General features: G+C 43.9%; 1 long non-coding RNA gene across 1 annotated transcript; it reads right to left on the bottom strand.

The window, feature by feature from the left end:
* Window positions 1-24: 24 nt before the first annotated feature.
* On the bottom strand, window positions 25-18489 carry LOC113608671 (uncharacterized). Its single transcript, XR_003428387.1, has 4 exons — window positions 17894-18489; window positions 10289-10374; window positions 10164-10206; window positions 25-65 (listed from the first exon to the last, which is right to left on the bottom strand). It is a non-coding gene; the product is annotated as an uncharacterized LOC113608671 (long non-coding RNA).
* Window positions 18490-19637: the final 1148 nt, after the last annotated feature.

Here is a 19637-nt window from a genome sequence, read left to right as displayed (position 1 = left end):
GGGCCTGCGCATCCAGGGCCTGTGCTCCGCAACAGGAGAGGCCACAACAGTGAGAGGCCCACATACTGCAAAAAAAAAAAAAAAAAGAATAGAGAGAATAGAGAAACAAAGACATTAATTCTCTACTGTTGTGATTCCATAAGCCCAGCAATATTGTTAAAGGTAGTTTCCCTCCTTACAAGCAACTACTGTTATTTGAAGGGTCATTGTGACTGTATGCTGTTTTTTGCCTTTTTCAAGTCTCTTTAGAACAAACCATTCTCCTGTATGGTTTTATTGTTTATATATCACCTATATATAAACACATCATCTACGGCTGCTTTCATGGTACAACAATAGAGTTGAGTAATTGGGACAGACACCATATGGCTCACAAAGCCAAAAATATTTACTATCTGGCCCTTCACCCAAAAAAGTTGACCAACCCCTGCTTTAGAACTTCACCGCCTGCAAGACATAACCCCACTCTAGTGGTTAAGGATTTTATGCTGGAGTCAAAGCAAGAATTCCAATGAGAATTCAGTGCCGCAGCTTTGTTGGTCGTGCTCTTAGCCAAGTTTCTTAACTTCTTCTAAACGTCAGCTTCTTTATCTATAGAACAATATCTGTAAGAACAGCACCGGCTCCTGGGGTTGTAAGGATTTCGTGAACTACCCACCACATGTAGACACAAACTATAGTACTTGACACGAAGCAAGTCCTCTAAAGGTATTGGCTATTATTATCAATATTATGGTTGATATGATTATTGATATTTTGGTTAAGATTTACAGGCCTGTGAGCATAATTAAGAATCTGAGAAGAATTTTAGGAATAGAAAATTTTTCTTTGTTTACCATTTCTCAGATTTCTATGACCAAGAGTGCCTTGTCAGAGACAATGCCCGACCTTAAGGCATTAGTGCGAAGAGTCTGTCTTCCTTCAGGTCCTGCCTCTCCTCCCTTACATCTCTCACCTCTCACTCTCTTTCCTTCTGTGGTCTGGATCTACCTGTGAAGTGCTTAATGCTTCAAACCTCAGCGTTTCCTCACCCCTCATTTCCAGCAAACTGTGCTTATCCTGCCACTCGATTCGCTGGGGATCCAGCTCTCAGCTAATTGAAAGCCAGCCAGTGCGATAGATGAGCTGGTCCTTGCTAACATATTAGTGTCTGAGGATGTTACCTCTTTGCATTCTAATGGGGCCTTTGGACATGTAATGCCTTGCCCAAAGCAATCATTCTAATCAATCTGGGAACTTCAGGCACTGGGACAGTCAGCTAAGGAAGAGATGTTAGGGCAAGGAACCATTTGGCACTCTTCCAATTCACAGTGTATATCTGTTGTCTATAAATAAAATGAGTCTAGGATAATTGCCAAAGGAATACTTGGGCATTTGTTCTGGTTAGGGCAGCTAGGGAAGAGATCTGGAAACAAACACTCATCCTCACACAGATGCTAGTGACACTTCACCAAGCCTCCCTGAACTGGATCACTGGCTTCATCGTTATCTCACCCATGCTTTTCTCCCCAGCATCATGTTCCATCCTGAGGTTGCAGGCCCTGGAAGGGAGCCAAGATCTGGGATGGGAAGAGGAGACAGCTTCCCTCTGCAGTCAACTCTTGGCGTTCTAGACATAAGAACACCTAATCCAAGCTGGGCTTTCTTCCGGGAATTTGAGCTTTGGTGGTAATCCCAGGTATGGACGTTCCAGAGATGAGGAAACCAAAACTCGGAAAAATTAAGTATCTGCTCAAGTTTCAACAGGCAGTAAAGTGGTAAGTCTTGAATTCAAATTCAAATCTCTTAGACTCCAAAGCCCCTTCTCTGTCTACTACACGCACTACCTCTTGAAAAAGACGGTTTTAGCCACCACTGAGAAGTGATGAGGCTCTTTCACCACCTCAAAAATAGAATTTAATAACATAGGCAGAATAAAAAAAAAGAAAAACAAATAATAACATAGGCACTTCTTTAAAGTGGGCCAATGTTCATCCAATTAATTCAACACTTTATTCTAAAAATCTTACCCAATTCTTATAGCACGCACTGCTCTAGAATGAGCAAAGAGAATGGACATGCCTGCCTGTCCTGCATCAGAATACTTTATAAGTTCATCTTTCCACATCTGTGCACCTATGCTAGATGGAGACCTCCTTTGCCCCTGGAGCTTCCAGACTCTGAAAGCGCAGCCTGGGCCATATTTTCTTTCCTTCTCTCCTATAGGTGAGCAAGTAAACTATTTCTGTTTACATAAAATTTCTCTTATGTGTCCTTGTTGGATGGGCCTGACCTAGGTTTTTAAAATAACATAGTCTGAAAGAGGGGGATGATGGATATCAAATGATATGGTACTTGTTTTCCATTGGATAGATTTTAAAAAGTGATGTTTTAAAAATCTGTTGTTTACAATATGTAAGAAATTACATCCCTTGCCACTGTTTAAGCTTGTGATGACAAATTTCAGAATGTCAAGCTGAAAATATGCATGGCAGTAGTTAGTTTTTCAAGTAATTTTAAGGGATCAAAGTAAAGATGTTTGAAGATCAATACTGTAAGAGGATGGATACCTATGTTAACCCCCAGGACTGGGCAAGGGAACGAGGAGGAGTAGTCAGAGGATTGGCTGGAGGAGGTGGTGGGTAGGAAGTCTTGAAGGGCTAGGAGTAAGGGTGGTCACCATAGTGGAGAGGGGAAGAACTTTCTGGGGAGGGTGGGGGAGGGACCAGTATGTGCCAAGGCTCAAAGACAGGAGAGAGCCTGGCATATCTGGATATGACTGACACGCAGTTTCAACATAGGCAAGTGGTAAAAAAATGAGACTCGGAAAGATGGTGGGGATTCACATAAGGAAAAAAAAAAACCTACCCTAGCAATACCTTTTTATGCATTTCCTTTGTCATGATTCTGGGCTCTGGGTAACGGTTGACATGGACTTGAGTCCAGTGAACCTGGCACTGAATCCCAGCTCCACTCCTCTTACCTGTGAGAAGTTGGACAAATGATCCTCTAGGTCTTTGCTTCAGTATTTGTAAAAAAGAAAATTAAGAGTACTTCCTTCATAGAGCTGCTTTTAAAATTAAGTAAGATACACATGTAAAACATGTGGTACAATGTCTGATATATAATAAGCACTAAAAAATATTGGCTATTATTTACATTATTATTTCTAAAACTGTACTTAAGTCTGATCCGATCATTCCCCTGCTTAAAATCCTTGGGTTCTTTCCTTTTGCCTTCAGGATAAAAGTCCAAACTCTCTAAAGCTATCTGAAGCTTCCCCCTCCCTGTGTCTCAGTGGCAATACCTACGCAGGTCACTCCCCAGAACTGGAATGAGAGAAGTAATAAAGTAATATCACCATGAGCAACTTAAGCTGTCACAGATAATGTGGAACTAAAGGACCTAGTGATGCCCTCTACGTCCAGGAAGTCAGGGAATCTATCCCTGCGTTCAGCTCTGTCCCCCACCATCTCTCTGCTGTGCCATCTCTGTCCCCCACCATCACCCTGCTGTCCCAGCTCTGTCCCCACCACCTCTCTACTGTCCTAGCTCATGCTTCTACAGTGTGGTTAGTGCCTCAGGGTGTCAGATATCTGATGAGCCTATATTAAAATGATGCAGAGAAGAGGCAACACACTCCATTCTCAAATGTCAAGCCTTTGTGGAGGAATGCTCAGTACAGTGAAATTGAGAGAGGGAAGTTAACCAGTGATTTTGAAATATGTGGTGGGAATTGCCCCAATCTAAATATCTTTTAGTTCCTTTTTATCACTTTTTTTCTATTTTATTTTACACTGTTTGAAAGAGAAGTTTCTCGGATGGGAGCGGGAGGCTTGGGAGGGGGGCCATTATCATGGGCTGTATCCTAGCTTTCAGCGCTCCCTCCCCGATGTCTTGTCTCTGCTGGCAGGGAGGAGGTTAGCAGGTTTGTGTCACCAATGGCTAGAAGGCCTGGAAGCTAGCATTTGCAATGTCCTGACTCTGATCACAGCTCTGTGTGTATTCCCTCAGGGGGCAGAACTCATTACTTCTGCCCAAAAAGCCTCATATCTCACCCATGACCCCTAGACTATGACACAAAAAAATGGAGAGATAGAAAACACATTTCAAATACATCTTATATAACTTATCGAAAGAAACGACTATCTGATTAACTGAGACAGGTAAGGGAAAAAGAGATATCTAGGAAAATTCCCATACCTCTAGCTTCCGTGACTAAGTGGATGGCTATACCATTCACTGAGATAGGAGTTACGAGTTAAGGGTTTTAACTTATAAACTTTAGGTCCCCGTGAGATGGTTAAATGGAGATGGTCAGTAGGCAGCTAGGTCTACGGGTCTGAAGACCAACGTGAGATCAGGGCTGGAGGTATAGACAAGGTTGTAATTAAAGCTGCTGGCTACTCATGAGCCTGCCCAGGTAAAATAAACAATGCTAAGAAAAGAAGAACAAAGGCAGACCCCTAGGAAATTGCATCATTTAAAGATAAGAGTCCACAAAACAACTGACAGAGGGTTAGAATGAAAACCAAAGAGAATGTTATCTGAGCAACTAATGGAAGAATTTTTTTTTTTTAAAGGAGGACATGGTTAACTGAGTTGCATGTAAAAGAGGTCACAGACAGGACTCACTCATTCATTCACTCATTCATTCAACAGATATTGAATGTCTAATCTGTGCCATAGATTGTTCTAGATGCTGGGCACAAAGGTAACTATGAAACCATCTTGCTGGCAGGGAACTTAGTGTATTGAGTGAGACAGAAAAGAAAATAGACAATTACAGGACTTCCCTGGTGGCGCAGTGGTTGAGAGTCCGCCTGCCGATGCAGGGGACACGGGTTCGTGCCCCAGTCCGGGAGGATCCCACGTGCCGCAGAGCGGCTGGGCCCGTGAGCCATGGCCACTGAGCCTGCATGTCCGGAGCCTGTGCTCCTCAACAGGTGAGGCCACAACAGTGAGAGGCCCGCATACAGCAAAAAAAAAAAAAAAATTGACAGTTACAACATCAAATATAATAAATAAGTGGGGGTGTTATGAGGTGACATGGATGCGTCAGGGCCTTAGGGACATCACTTTCAGTGGAGAGACAGAGACAGATACAAGGCTGTGGCGATGTGGCATTCAAGGGACTTGGTTCTCAGCAAACAAAAGACCTCGGGTGATAACAGCCGATGGACAGGGATGGGGAGAGGTGTTATTTTTGAAGATAGAAACAATTTGGGTTTATTCAAGAAAGGGAGAGATTAGAGATCAGAAATAAAAAGGGATTCACTGGTCTGCAAGGTGTCTGGGGAGAGTGAGGAGGCCGAGAGAAGGGTTTTGTGGGGTGGGAAGGACTGGAGTCCAGAGTCAGGTGGACAAAGTAAATTTATAGATAAGGAAAGCCTGTCTTTCATGGAGATAGCTATCAAGAAGAGGACGAGGGGGCTTCCCTGGTGGCGCAGTGGTTGAGAGTCCGCCTGCCGATGCAGGAGACACAGGTTCGTGCCCGGGTCTGGGAAGATCCCACATGCCGCGGAGCGGCTGGGCCCGTGAGCCATGGCTGCTGAGCCTGCGCGTCCGGAGCTTGTGCTCCTCAACGGGAGAGGCCACAACAGTGAGAGGCCCGCTTACAGCAAAAAATAAATAAATAAAAGTAAAGAAAATAAATTTAAAAAAAAAAAAGAAGAGGACAAATGGATGGAGGGATGCATGCAGGGATAGAAGTGCAGATAAACTTTGGAACCAGAATGACAGATTTTTAAGTACTAGAAATGATCAATTAGCAGAGAGGATTATTAATCTCATCTTTCCTTCCACACATATACAAACAAAATAGTAAGTAAAAGGATTTACTTGAGTGAGCAACCTCAAAGGCCTTTCAAAGAATCTGGTAGATTTTGCTGGAAATATTTTAATCATCAGCCTAATACATGGGAACTGGGTTTGTGGGGCTCTGCTGGGAAGTGCTCGAAGCCTGGGCCACAGTCCACAGAGGAGAGGGGAGCGCTTTCTGACATCAACAACCGTGAGGCACAAAGGTCACCGGGCCCTCGGAAGCAGTACATCCATTTCCTCCCCACAGTTTCCTCTGTAACACTACACTCAGCCTCTGCCCTGGCTGCTTCACTGAAACCTGGCCCTGAAGGTCACCAATGACATCTTTATTGCTAATTCAAATGGCCTTTTCTTCCACCTTTTTCTCATCATCCCCCAGAGTCTATTGTTTATCAAAGTCCTTTCAGTGACGGCTGCCACAGTTGACCTCTTTCGGAAACTCTCTCCGGCTTCCATGACACTGCACTACAGTGATTTCCCCCCCTCTGTGTGAGTAAAGGGTAATTCCTAGAGGATGGAAAAATAGAGTTGACGGTGTAATTCGGCGAAGGATGGATCTGTGTTAGTATTACAGACAAAGTTCTCACAATGGGCATCAGGCCCAGCAAAATCTGCCCTCCTATCCTGCGCACGTCCACTCACCCACTCACCCCACCCCAGCCACCCTGTTCCTGCCGTTCCAGAGACACCAGGCGCAGCTCCCCTTCGCCACTACTCTCCCCAGGCTGTTCTTCCCTTTGGTGTCCTCCTGGCTAACTCCTTCACCTCCGTAATGTGTGATTACTACATTTGAGAATATTCAGTTCTGCTCTCAAAGATGGGAAAAACAGTGGGATGGATAAAACTCCTAAGATATGTTAAATACGCTAAGTAAACATCCTAGGAGATATGCTAAAGCTAGACGTAATGAGTGAAATGTATGATTTTCAAAGCATGGAATCATCAAGAGTGTTATTTCTATAAAGAAAGGGATGGAAGGACTAAGCAGTAGGTCCTGATCGTGCCACCTCCAGGCTGACAGCCGTGTTATCTCAAATTGACCGCCCCCTGGGAATATGCATCACGGACCCCACTCTGACTCCACGTGTTTTCCGCCCAAGAGAACCAGGAAAAGCTTGTGCTGTTCAACAGGCTTATTATATGAGCTACAGCTTTAGACCAAGAGTGCTTGGCCTTGAGTCTCTCTGATAGAGCAAGCGTGTGTTGGTCCCCAGGCATCTTCTCTCTGCTGAGCTTCTGGGTTAAGTTCAAGTCTGGTCCTATAACTTTACTATCAGTGAGAAGGCTGGTGTTTGTGTGTGTGTATGTGAGAGAGAGAGAGAATATATTAACGTTGCACAACTCGGGATTCATCTAGTGTGAGCCTTCTACCTGCTTATACAACATCCTAAGTATGTTAACCTATACCATCTCTTTCCTCTTGCTACTCTCCATGTGTTATTTGTTAGGTTGATTCAATAATCTGCATGATTTGAGTATCTTAATTTGGCCTGTGAGCCTTTCTGTTCCATAACAGAAGAGCTTGACTGTACTTGGATGTTCCTACGGCATTAAGGTCATTTCCCACAGCAACCTCTTTCAAGTCTTTGTTTAAATGCCACCTTCTCAAAGAGGCCTACGCTGAACACTCTACTGAAAATTGCAATCCCCATTGCCAGCCCCCTAACTCCACTCTATTGGTTTTTTTCCTTAGCAGATATCGTTTTCAAACACATATAATTTACTTATGTTTTCTGTTCATTGCTTACTGTCTATCTCTGCCACTAGAATATAAATCCTCCTGCTCTTTGTCTGTTAGTGATAGTCGACATTCATTAACACAGTGCCTGGAACATAGTGGAAATATCAGTTGCTGGGTTGAGTTGTCACAGACTAGGCACAAGTAGAAGAGGTGGCAGCAGTGCTGGGGTACACAGGTTGGTGCTCACAGTTTACAAAGATGTGAAAGTCCACATCAACTCCAGCACTGAACAGCAACAACGGTGGAAGGTTTATAGTGCACAGCTCCTGGAGAAAGCGACACAACTAGGGGTGATCACAGTGGGGAAGACAGGAAGGAAAGGACACTTTAATAATAGTCCTTGGATATATGGAAAGACGTCAAATGGAGGATTAGCTCTTGTCTCCCATTTCTAGTGGACTGTTAGAAGAAAAAGTCAATTTTCATTGGTTGTATCAGATTAAATTTTGAGAACACCCTTTTCTAAATTTAGGTGCAAATTCCACTGCTGAGAGGGGCTAAGCAGATAATTAAGTGAAGCAAGAGGAGGGTAATAGATTAGGGCGTGGTGTGGGTTTTGCTGAACTGGAGAGCCCAGAGCCCATTAAAGACAGCGACCACTCCTTGGCTTCAGCAAAGTGTTGAGATACAGGAATGTAGACTCAAAGTCACCACATTCAAGAATGTTAGAAATCCAGCTTTTCCCAAATTTCTCAATTTTCAGAACTCTGAACTGAACCAAAGTTATTATTTTGGCCTGCCAGTTTATTATTTCTGGATTATATTCAAGGCCCTGTGTCAGTTGTTGCCAGCCACCCTTTCCAACCTGTATTAACCTCTCCTTCTCAGCACAGATCTTCCATTCCATTTAGCCATCTGTACCCTATGCTCTCAACACCCTTCCACAGTTTCACCGCTTCTCAGGAGATTGCCCTTTTATAGAATGGAACCTACACTTGCCCATCTTTCTAATCTACCTCTCTAATCTTCTATTCTTTAAGGACACACAGATCAAGACCGATCACACTACTTCTCAGATCACTCTAGTCTATAGCAATGTGTCCTGTAATTTTTTTGGAATAGATATGACATTAGATGTTATGACATTAGACACCTTTCCTGTGTACATGCATCGTTCCCCTAACCAGACTGTAATCTCCTCAAGGGTTAGTGTTTGGGACTAGAGCATACACAGTCCTTGGTGTTAGGAAGACTGCCCTTTGTCACCTACCATTAATGTGGCATTGAGCTAGTGACTGAACTTTTCTCAACCTCAGTTTCTTCACCTATAAAATGCAAATAATATTTCTTCATAGAGAGCTTGCAAAGTTGAAAGGAGATGAATAGAAGACGCATATTCACAATGGACAGAAAAAGTGTCTGGCACATAATAAGGATTCGACCAGCATTAATTGTTTTCATTTCTATAAAAATTCTTTTACTGTTTCGTATGCCCTACGGTGCCTGGCATAAGTCTTTGCTCAACAAAACATTCATAATAAATATTTGTTGATTTGTTTCATATAGAGAACATTCCTCTGACTCTAACAAAGGCATTTATGTCCAATTTCATACTTGGAAAACACATTTGAAAAACACATGTTTCTCTGTGGACTCAATATGAGTTTTGCCCATGAACAGGACAGCAAGATAAACAAAACTTTCAGGATTTTCTTCAGTTAGTTAGAGTTTATCTAAAGCAGTGGTACTCAGATGGGGAGGTGGAGATAAGTTTGTTCCCTCGGAGACCCTTGGCAACGTCTGGAGACAATTTGGGTGTCACAGCTTGGGGTGGAGGTGTTCCAGGCATTTGGTGGTATGTGCCAAAGATGCTGCTAAATATCGTACCATGGGAAGGACAGCCCTTCACCACCACCACCCCCCCACGAGAAAAAGAATTGTCTGGCCCCAAATGTCAAGGTTAAAAAATGCCAAGGTTAAAAAAACTCAAGATGAAGCAATCACCATTCTTAAGATCTCTCCCTTTCTTGAACTTTCTGCTATTCCAAATTCATGAGACAGGGGACAGAGCAAGTAGCCAGAAGAGATCAACGACAGTAGGTCAAGTAAGTGGTGGGTGGTCCATGGAGACTCAAAGAGCCAATGCTGAAAGAATTCTGCTCAGCTCAGGGGCTTCCAGGACCACTGAACTGGTGGCACCCTTTCTATTTCCAACATATCAAGGCATTGCTGCCAGTGTGTGTCTAATTATTCTCTTCTTGAATAATGTATCCTATTTCCCCACACAATTAAACATGGAAACCAACGTGTAAGACCTCTATGAAGGGTACTACATAAAATAAGTCTTGAATCCAAGCTGATCTTTATGCTAACGTAAGACTGACTTAACTGGACCAGAACACTTTGTAAATGTAAATTCATTCTCATAGTTTCCCAGAGACACAACTGCTTTTATAAGAAGGTCAAATGTCTATCTTATACTCACACATCGAGGCTGTGAGTAAATGTGGTTATAACACTGGTTTCCTCTCTCGGAAATTTCCTACATCGGTGGCTTGGTTCTTTTCTTTCGTTAAATGTAATCTAGCTGAATGTTTGTGAAATGTTTTTTCTCCGTTCTTTTACTTTGCTTTTTCATTGCCACCTCTCCCTCCTGCACCCCACTTTCTTTTCTTTTTACCTCTGTTACTTCCTTCCATATTTCTTTCGTCGTTTCTTTCCAGCTATAGGAACAAGAAGAAAAGTTCTCAGTTATGGTTTCCTTTCGAAGCCCTCTTTCTATGCGAGCTCTAGAAAGTCACCTACTTTTAAAAATTAACTTCGTGCTGCCATCTTGTGGTGAATTGAGATATTCAGCCAGTCAAATGCGGAGTTCTGAATTACTGAAATACCTGAAAATGCACAACCCTAGTTAACTAAGAATCAATGTCATCTCACCTTATGATTTAAGATCCAGGGCCCAAAGCTAAGGCCCCCTCAAGCCCTACGATCCTCCCTCCTCCCAGAACCTGTGATTTCTCCCAGGAAAGGAGGCAAACATTGTTACCAAATTGAGTCTTGAAAACCCTTGAGTATAGAAGAAGAAACCCTTTACATAGGCCTGTAGCACCTTTTAGCACTTTAGAAGGAACTTCTCAGGTTTTGAGCATTCAGAATTCTTTTGTCTCAAGTCATCCATGTAGATTCAAGATCTACAATGTTGACATAGGGGAACTGCCTAAAGTCATAACATTGATGTTAACCTAGATAAGTAACCAAAAGTCAAATACTTTGCGACAGGCAGAAAATAACACAAAAAAGCCAGGGAGAGATTTTTAAAGGTCAAATAGAATTTGTTCAATGAAACAGTACAAATGTCTGTTGCCTTGTTGTAGCAATAGACAAAGTTGCTACACAAAATACAAAGTTGATATTTAATGAAAGCTCTAAAGAGTCTGGGTCCCTCAGGTGATGCTAGGACCTCAAACTGAGCAGATCCAGAATGAAATTCACTCATCTCTTTCCCCAGCCTTCCCACACCCATCACACACACACACACGCACACACACGCACGCACATGGTCTCCATACTACAGCCATACTGTATCTCTTTAAAATTCTTATCTGATCATATAATTATCCTTAATGTCCTTCATTCGTCCCCCGTGTCCTCAGATTAAAGTCTGAAATCCCCAATGCAGATCTGATTCCCTGTCCACTTCCCCAGTCCCCTGTGTTCCATCTGTATTTACCTTCTTCTGATTCAAGCACTGTGCGTTCTCTCACTAGGTGGGTTTCCCTGTCTACATGCACCTGTACTTCTCCTTTTGTAACAAACCTCTTGCTGATAATTCATTTTTTCATCTCTATTGTTCCTGTTACAGGAGGGTAGGGGCTCTGGTGCATTTTCCTTGCTACATAGTGAATGCTCAGAAATATTGATTTAACCTGCCTCTGAACATGCTTCTCAGCAACAGATAAGATAGGATTTTAGAGTGAGGAAGACTATAGGGCCCCTGCCATGGTTTCCAGATAAGAAACAGGCCCGGCCAGCCAGGGTGACCCTCTGGCTTGTCTTAAGGCAGCCCTGGAATCAGAATCCCGTTAATCTGACAAACAATTCCAAGGATTCTCTGGGAAGAGAGATGGAGAGACGGATGCTCCCTTTGGCATAAACATCGGATGCGATAAGGGTTTGGGGGATGAGTGTGAGTCTGGTCGCTGATGCTTCCCTTAGTGAAAGCATCTGCTTTCTCCCTGTGCTTTGGGAGTTTACCCTGAGTTCTGTGGTTCTCTTTGTTCAGAAGCTTTAAATGTCCAACTCTATGACTTTGTGGTTTGGGGAAGGCCATTCAGAGTGATCTTGGTGTTCTCTGAAGAAAGGAAAAGGGAAAGAAAACTAACCTTTATGTTTCCAGCTTTTATGCCCACTCTATAAATCATCTGTTACTCTCCCTAATTCAAAATGAGGAAGTTTAGGTTCAGAGAAGTTAAGCAAGGGGGCCTGTGGGGAAATGAGCTCTGATGACTGAGGTCCTCAGCAGTGCCAATCTCGATCTCCAGGGAGGGGGTGCGTCAGCCCTCAGAGTTGGAAGGAGGGGCTCTTAGGAGATACTGGGGAGGCGGAAGACATTCCTATCGTTGATGGGGAATTCAGCCTTGGGAACTAGGTAAAGGCAGAAGTTTCCGCCCCCCAGCTGTGATATTGTGATTTTATTATATAATAAGAAATATATATTTGGGCTTTGTCCTGGTTCCTGACACAGAGCTCCTGAAACCCCCGTAAATTCCTCAGTGATAGACAATCAGGAGCAGCTTTTGTTCTAATGGGGCGACTCTGGTTGGGCTCCTGGATGGGGCTGGTCACCAGAAAGACCAAATCATTATTAGATGCTCGGAACTTTCAGCCTCATTCCCCCAACCCCCACCACTCTAGAGAGAGGAGAGGGGCTGGAAATGGACTTCAGGATCCATCATGCCTACGTGATGAAGCCTCCATAAAGTCCCAATAGTGGGGGGTTCAGAGAACTTCCAGGTGGGTGAACACATCCCTGTACCAGGCTGGTGATGCGTCCTAACTCCACAGGGACGAAGCTCCTGTATCCAGGACCCTTCCAGAACTCACCCTGGGTATCTCTTTATCTGGCTGTTCATCTGTATCCTTTAATAAACTAGTAAACATAAGTGTTTCTCTGAGTGCTCTGAGCTGCTCTAGCAAATAATCGAATCCAAGGGGGAGAAGATCATGTATGTAGCCACGGCTGACAGGGGTTGTAGGTAACCTGGGGACCTTCTTTCTACTTGCATTTGGCGTCTGATGTAGGAGAGGGGCAGGCTCTTGGGACCGCCCTTACCCTGTGGGATCTGATGCTGACTCCAGGTAGATAGTGTCAGAATTGAGTTACGTTGTAGGACACCCACCCGGTGTCACAGAAAATCACTCAGTGTGGGAAAACCCCACAAACATTTGGTGAAGAAAAGTGTCAGAAGTGCTGTGAGCATGGTAGTCATGTGAGAGTAAAGGAGAGACACAGGAGGGAAGACTCGATGGTTTTCTAAGTCACTCTCCCAGACCAGAGTCCACACCATACATTGAACCATAGTTATACCAACTGTGCTGGGATTCTAGAAACTCTGTATTATGCCAATTTTAGTTATCTGTGATCTATTTGTTGTCTTATATATTGGTGATATGCAATAAATCTTTTAAAATCCAAAGGGCCTGGGGACTTATCTTCAGAGATGAGTAGGGAGGGAGGGGGCAGGGGAGGGGGTAGCGGGCCCGGCCCTCAGGGGACAGGAAGGGTCCCGGAAAGCAGGCTGAGTCACCGCAGCCTGCAGTAAAGGAAGAACAAATCAAAAGACCCCAGAGGTGTGTGCTTGCTAAGAGGCCGTAAGCTGACTAAGAAGTAGAGAACCGGACAAAGTCCTCTGACAGGTTCAGGGCTGGAGAGGGAGGAACCGGGCCTCACACCTGGGTGGGAACAACTAATCAACCAGTTGAAACCTGTTTCCCATAAAGGGGGGGACTGGTGCTTCCGGGCTGGCTCTGTGAGTGGTGTGTACTGACTGTAAAGGGTGAGGGCCAGGCTCGTAGAGAGCATGCTTGTTTCAAGACCCCAGGGACAGTGACATCTGAGAAAGTTATAGCCACCTGTCACTGGTTCTCGGTGGATTAGTGATTACCAACCTGGGCAACTAGTTCAAAGGTGAGTCACAGTCAGCAACAGCACTAGACTTTATTTCAGAGATGAGTCTTGCACTCTTTGTGTGTTTATTGCACCATACACTGTACCTTTAAAGGAAATGACTTCTGAGGCCCTCCAGTCCCAACCTGCAGGAAAGAGTGAGGACTGGGTCCCACAGCCCTCTGCCTCTGTCTGTAGATAAACTCCGCTGCATCCACCCTCCATGCCCACACCACTTCTGCTCTTCCTTACACTTGCCTGGCCAAACCCCATCCTGGTTAAGTCCAACCCTCTATCACTCTATGCCTGAAACCCTACCACTGCGCATGGCTGGAAAACCCACCCAACCATGGCAGCTGGTCTTATTTTAAACTGATGGCAGCAAATGTCTAAGATTCTCCTAGGCCCATAGTAGCCCCAGCAGTCCTGCCATACTTCCCCAGGCAGCTCATTCCTGTGACCTTGTAGATGACCGTCATGCACCTCCTCCTCTCCAACTGCCCATCACACCCCCCCGCTTCCTGACTCTCAGCTAAACATTTTCTTCCCACTTTGTGATGAAAGTTGAAGCAACCAGAAGAAAAATTCTATCCCCTGCCACCTCCATGTTCACCCACCTGCCCCACCTGCCTCTGTAAAAATAATTTGCCTTCCCTCCTGTAACTCTGGCTAAACAGCCCATGATCTAATCTAAGACCGATTTGTACACTGTGTCCCATCCCTTTTCATCTACTCAAAGACACCATTATCCCCTTGATCTCATGCATCATTCATTGCCCTCCTCTACTGGACCAGTCTCATGCTGTAATAGCTCCCATGTTACACACCACATCTTTTGAAATCCACTTTCCTCTATAGCTTGTATGCAGGCCTCTCACTGTTGTGGCCTCTCCCGTTGCGGAGCACAGACTCCGGACGCGCAGGCTCAGCGGCCATGGCTCACGGGCCCAGCCGCTCCGCTGCATGTGGGATCTTCCCGGACCGGGGCACGAACCCGTGTCCCCTGCATCGGCAGGTGGACTCTCAACCACTGCACCACCAGGGAAGCCCTGTCCTCTTTCTTTTATAGCAAAATGCCTTAAAGAGTTTTTAATCCTTTGTGATCTCCACTTCCTCTCTTCCCATGCTCTCTGGAACCCACTCCAACTGGGCTTCTGCCTGACATTCCGCTGTAACGGTTCTGGTCAAAGTCAGCAACCTGCATGTGGTCATGCTCAATGGTCACTCCACACTCTTTTTGTCTGGTCCATCAGCAGTATCTTGTTCCTCTCTGCCTTCCTGAAACACTAACTTCATTTGGCTTGTAGGGCGTGACTTCCTCGTGGTTTTCCTCTGAATCCATTGGCCTCTTCTAAACATCCATGAACTTCACCCTCACCTGATCTCTGGATGTTGGAGGGCCCCAGGGTACAGTCCTCTGACCTTCTTGATGCTCAAACTACATTCCCCTCCTAAGTGAACTTAGTTTTCAATGTCACTACAGGCCAGCAACTCCCATAACGACATCTCTAACCAGACCTCTCCCCTGAATTCTAGGATCCTGAATCTATCTGCTGGACATCTGTGGTAACCCGTAGATCACAGTGGTTCAGCATTTGGCCTCCAGAATCTACTTGTGATGGAAGCATAGCTCTTCTACTTAGCAGATGCATGTGCAGAAAAGTATTGACATATCAAGTGTGACTGCTGGTCTTAAAAAGGCCTCCTTGCAAGGTTGGTCTTTGGTTGGCATCCGGGAACTTGGTTTTCAAGAGCATTCACTCCACTTCCCAAATTGGTAAGAGTAACTCCCTGTGTCTGAACTGGGCAAACAATACGATTCATGCTGAAAACCTGCTTGCCTTCTGGGAGTCTGGAATTTTGATACATGCTGGGCAGAGGTTGCCTGCGTGGCCAGCCTCCAATAAAAACCCCAGGCATTGAGTCACTAATAAGCTTCCCTGGGAGTCACTTTGCACATGTGTTGTCGCCACTTATTTCTGGGGAAATTAAGTGCATCCTGGGTGACTGTACCGGGAGAGGACTCTTGGAAGCTTGTGCCTGGTTTCCCCTCAACTTTGTCCCATGTGCCTTTTCCCTTTGCTCATCTTGCTTGGTATCTTTTCGCTGTAATAAATCACAACCATGAGGAGGACTGCATGCTGAGTCCTGTAAGTCGTCCTAGCAAATCACTCAACCTGGGGGAGTTGAGTGATCCTCAGGGATGCACGACACACATGTGTCTCTGAACAAGTCACTTCATCTTTCTGTCCTTTGCTTTCCTCATCTGTAGAGTGGGAATAATAATGGCATCCAACTCATAGGGCTGTTGTGAGGATTAAATGGGTTAAGAAATGTGAAAAACTTAGAACAGTGCCTGGCTCATGGTAAACACCCAATAAATATTATGTTATCTCAAACATAAGTGTCTAAGAATGTACAGTAAATATTATGTTATCTCAAACATGAGTGTCTAAGAGTGTACAGTTAGATGATAAAGGAGTCAGGGTAAGAACCTGAATATCCCTGAGTTTTTGGTTTTACTGTGAACATTGTACTCTTGTCATGTCTCAAACATTTAAGTTACTTGGGACTCTATATTTAAATACCTGTCTGGAATAATTCAATTCTGTAAGCCATGTATTAGTTTACCTATAGAGAAAAAGTGTTTAGAAGTTCATCAGTCAGTTTGTTTCCTTGAATAGTCACATAAACACATATGACAAATTCAATCTGTTAGAATATAATTGCAAGACACTTGACTAAGATTTATTGAACATTTTTATCCTGGAGGGCCTTGTGCTATGGACAAAGCTCAGAGACAGCTGTTTAAAAGGTTACACGTTCACAACGGAGCCTTCAGTTTCTCTCGCTAAGCATTGTGAAGCTTCTCTGCAGAGCTCTATAAAGGTACAGTGTTGCTAAGAAACATCATTTAGTATTTCAGACAGTGACCATCACTGACCTTGCCACTTAGCAATGGGAGCAACAGAGGGGCTGTCCGTCAGACACCACACAGCTTCCTCCAGACTGCAGGAAATTCTAGACAGGACTTTGAGCTCATTTCACACACCCACATACCCCCCAACACACACAAAGCAAGGCAGTGAGGCTCCTGATGAAGTGTGCACTTGGCACTCCTCACATTATCTCTCCCAGGTCTCTCTCCAGGGCTCTCTCACCTTCTCAGCCAGGACCAGGCATGTTACAATCTACATGGCCCCTCAGCTCACTTCTCTGAGACTGTTCACTCTGTGACTCCTCTCTCCATGACACCCTTGTGTGATTGGGGAACCTACCAGTACAGCCCAACCAGACTCAAAAAGGGAATTCACCAGGGAAGCCCTGTGAATATGGTTATTTGTTCATGCCTCTAAAATAAGGATCCCAGCCTATGACACTGTAAGACAGGTGGCTTGGTGCAGGGAACCTGGGCTCCCTGAAATCAGCATGCCAGAGCCCTTCAGTTCTGATTGCGGTCAGTAGGGGATGCCTGTGAGGTGAGGAGAGGAGGGTAGGCACCAACCAACCAGCGGACCACCTGTTTACAGAACAGGACAGTTATCTTGAGAAGCAAGACACCACTGAGGTTTGAGTTTAGAATACAGTGTTTTGAGTCATGAATCAAAGACAACTTCACCTGGTCCTAGCAGATCCTGTTTCTTGTCCTCCCCAATCTCTTCTCCGCATTAGAAGATGATCCTTCAATGATCCTTTAAAAACGTTAAGTCCCAACGTGTCACATCTGTGTTCAAAGACTTGCAGTGGCTCCCCTATTACTCTGAGTAAAAGCCAAAGGCTTTGGGTGGCCTATAGCCCCTGCATGACCTGTCCCCACTTTACTCTCCGACCTCATCTCCTCTTGTTCACTCTGCTGCAGCCCGTGCTGTTCCCCATACACACCAGGCACGTTCCTGCCTCTGTTTTCGTTCCGGCTGCTCACTCCTCCAGAGTCTCCTTCCTCAAAACAAACGTAGAGGCTCCCTCACCTCTTAAGATCTGTGCTCAGGCCCTGACACCTCTGATTCGCTTCCTCCTGCCTTATTTTTCTGCACAGCACTTGTCACCATCAGACATACTATATACTCGATTATTTGCTTATGGTCACTCTTCTCCACTAGAATGTCGGACCTAGATGGGGAGGGACTTGAGCTGCTTTATTCATTGTTTAGTCCCCAGTACCTGGAACTCTGCAGGGTCCATGACGGTGCTCAGGAAATCTTTGCTATATGAATGAATAAATGAACGAGTGTTCAAACACTTACACAATTTAATTCCTGTGCCCAAGTGTCTTCTTAGTTGCAAATTGATTTCCAAGCATTGAATATCCAAAACAAGAGAAGAAACAAGTCAGTGAAAAGACTGGAGGAAAATAGACATTCCTTGAGAATGACTTTGCACACAGAATTTTAAATAGCTTTCAAAACGGAGCTGGTAACCGAGAATGATAAAGGATCCTGAAATGACTGCAATGGGTCAGTTGCCAATCTAGGGAGATCCAGCTTTACGTAGGTAGCAGGTGCTGATGCCAGAAATTCTGAGTGTGCATTGTTTTCAGTGAAGGTAGTCTCTCCTGGAAAAATCCAGCTTACATTTTAGTTCAGGTCAAGGATTCATATAAGTAGCACAGATTTCAAATATGTTCTCCCATTGTGCCCATATTTGTCAGATAAAGGACCCCAATTTTTGTTTCACAAATAAGCTGGTCATAATTGCAACGTGAACATGACTTTGAGGATAGGTTTTGTCGGGACTTGATGTTGTACATTCTATGGGTTTTGACAAGTGTATAATGACATGTATCCATCATTATGGTATCAAATAGAGTAACTTTACTGCCCTAAAAGTCCCCTGTGCTCTGCCTGTTCATCCCTCTGCTCATCCCTCCCTTCCCCACACTTTGGGGGACTATTTTTTAATTTTTTTTTTTTTTTACTGTTCCCTTAGTTTTGTTATTTACAGGATGTCATACAGTTGGAATCATACAGCATGTAGCCCTTTCAGATTGGCTTCTTTCACTTAGTAATATACAATTAAGGTTCCTCCATATCTTTTCATGGCTTGACAGCTCATTTCTTTTTAGCACTGAAGAATGGTCCATTGCTTGATATACCACAGTTTATTTATTCATTCACCAATTGCAGGACATCTTGGTTGCTTCCAAGTTTTGGCAATCATGAACAAAGCGGCTATAGACACCAGGTGCAGGTTTTTTTGTGGACATGAACTTTCAAATCATTTGGGTAAATACTAAGATGTGCCATTGCTCAGTTGTACGGAATGTCCTTCTTTTTAAAGAAAAAAAAAAATTGTTGCCCTCCACCTTCCCAGGGCTGGGCATTTATCATTGAATTTAGATACATCTTCAAACTAACATATACATAATTACATTAGGGAGGAGTGAGAAATATCTTTCTCATTTTAAATATTTCTCCAGTTTAGACTTCTAGTAAAAATTATAGTTAATATAATAATAATTCTTATAAATATCCTGATTGACAGTCTTTTCTATAATAGCTCAATCACAAAATCTCAAATTACCACTACCAACTGAGCCTTTAGTACATCTTCTAGACTTGTATTTTAATGTTCACAGTGATTACCGAGGCAGTAACGATGCAAAGGTGACTTCTAGTCATCAAGAAAAGATTCCATTACACTTAATATACCATCAATTATATTTGATATGTCCTGATTCTTTGAAAATTGGTATACCATGCGTTTAACATGATAAATTTTTATTAATTGGTATATTTAGTAAACCAAAATACTGATTTTTCTATCATATTGGAAAATCATATTTAATATCTCTAACGCATAATAAAGTAGAAGATGATGACATTGTTATGTCATAGATAGTGGTGAGTCCCACTTTCTGTCAAGAAAGGAGGGTCAAGAATTTCCAAGAGACTGTCCCTGAACCACAATGACAGAGTAGAAGGATGTGCTCTCACTCCTTCTTGTGAGAACACCAGAATCACAACTAGCTGCTGGACAATCATCAACAGG

Source organism: Aethalodelphis obliquidens, unplaced genomic scaffold (genome assembly GCF_003676395.1).
Source record: "Aethalodelphis obliquidens isolate GAN/ISIS:26980383/991018 unplaced genomic scaffold, ASM367639v1 scaffold3, whole genome shotgun sequence".
NCBI lineage: Eukaryota > Metazoa > Chordata > Mammalia > Artiodactyla > Delphinidae > Aethalodelphis > Aethalodelphis obliquidens.
Note: the sequence above shows the minus strand (reverse complement) of the source record. Positions and strands in the feature narration are given on the sequence as shown.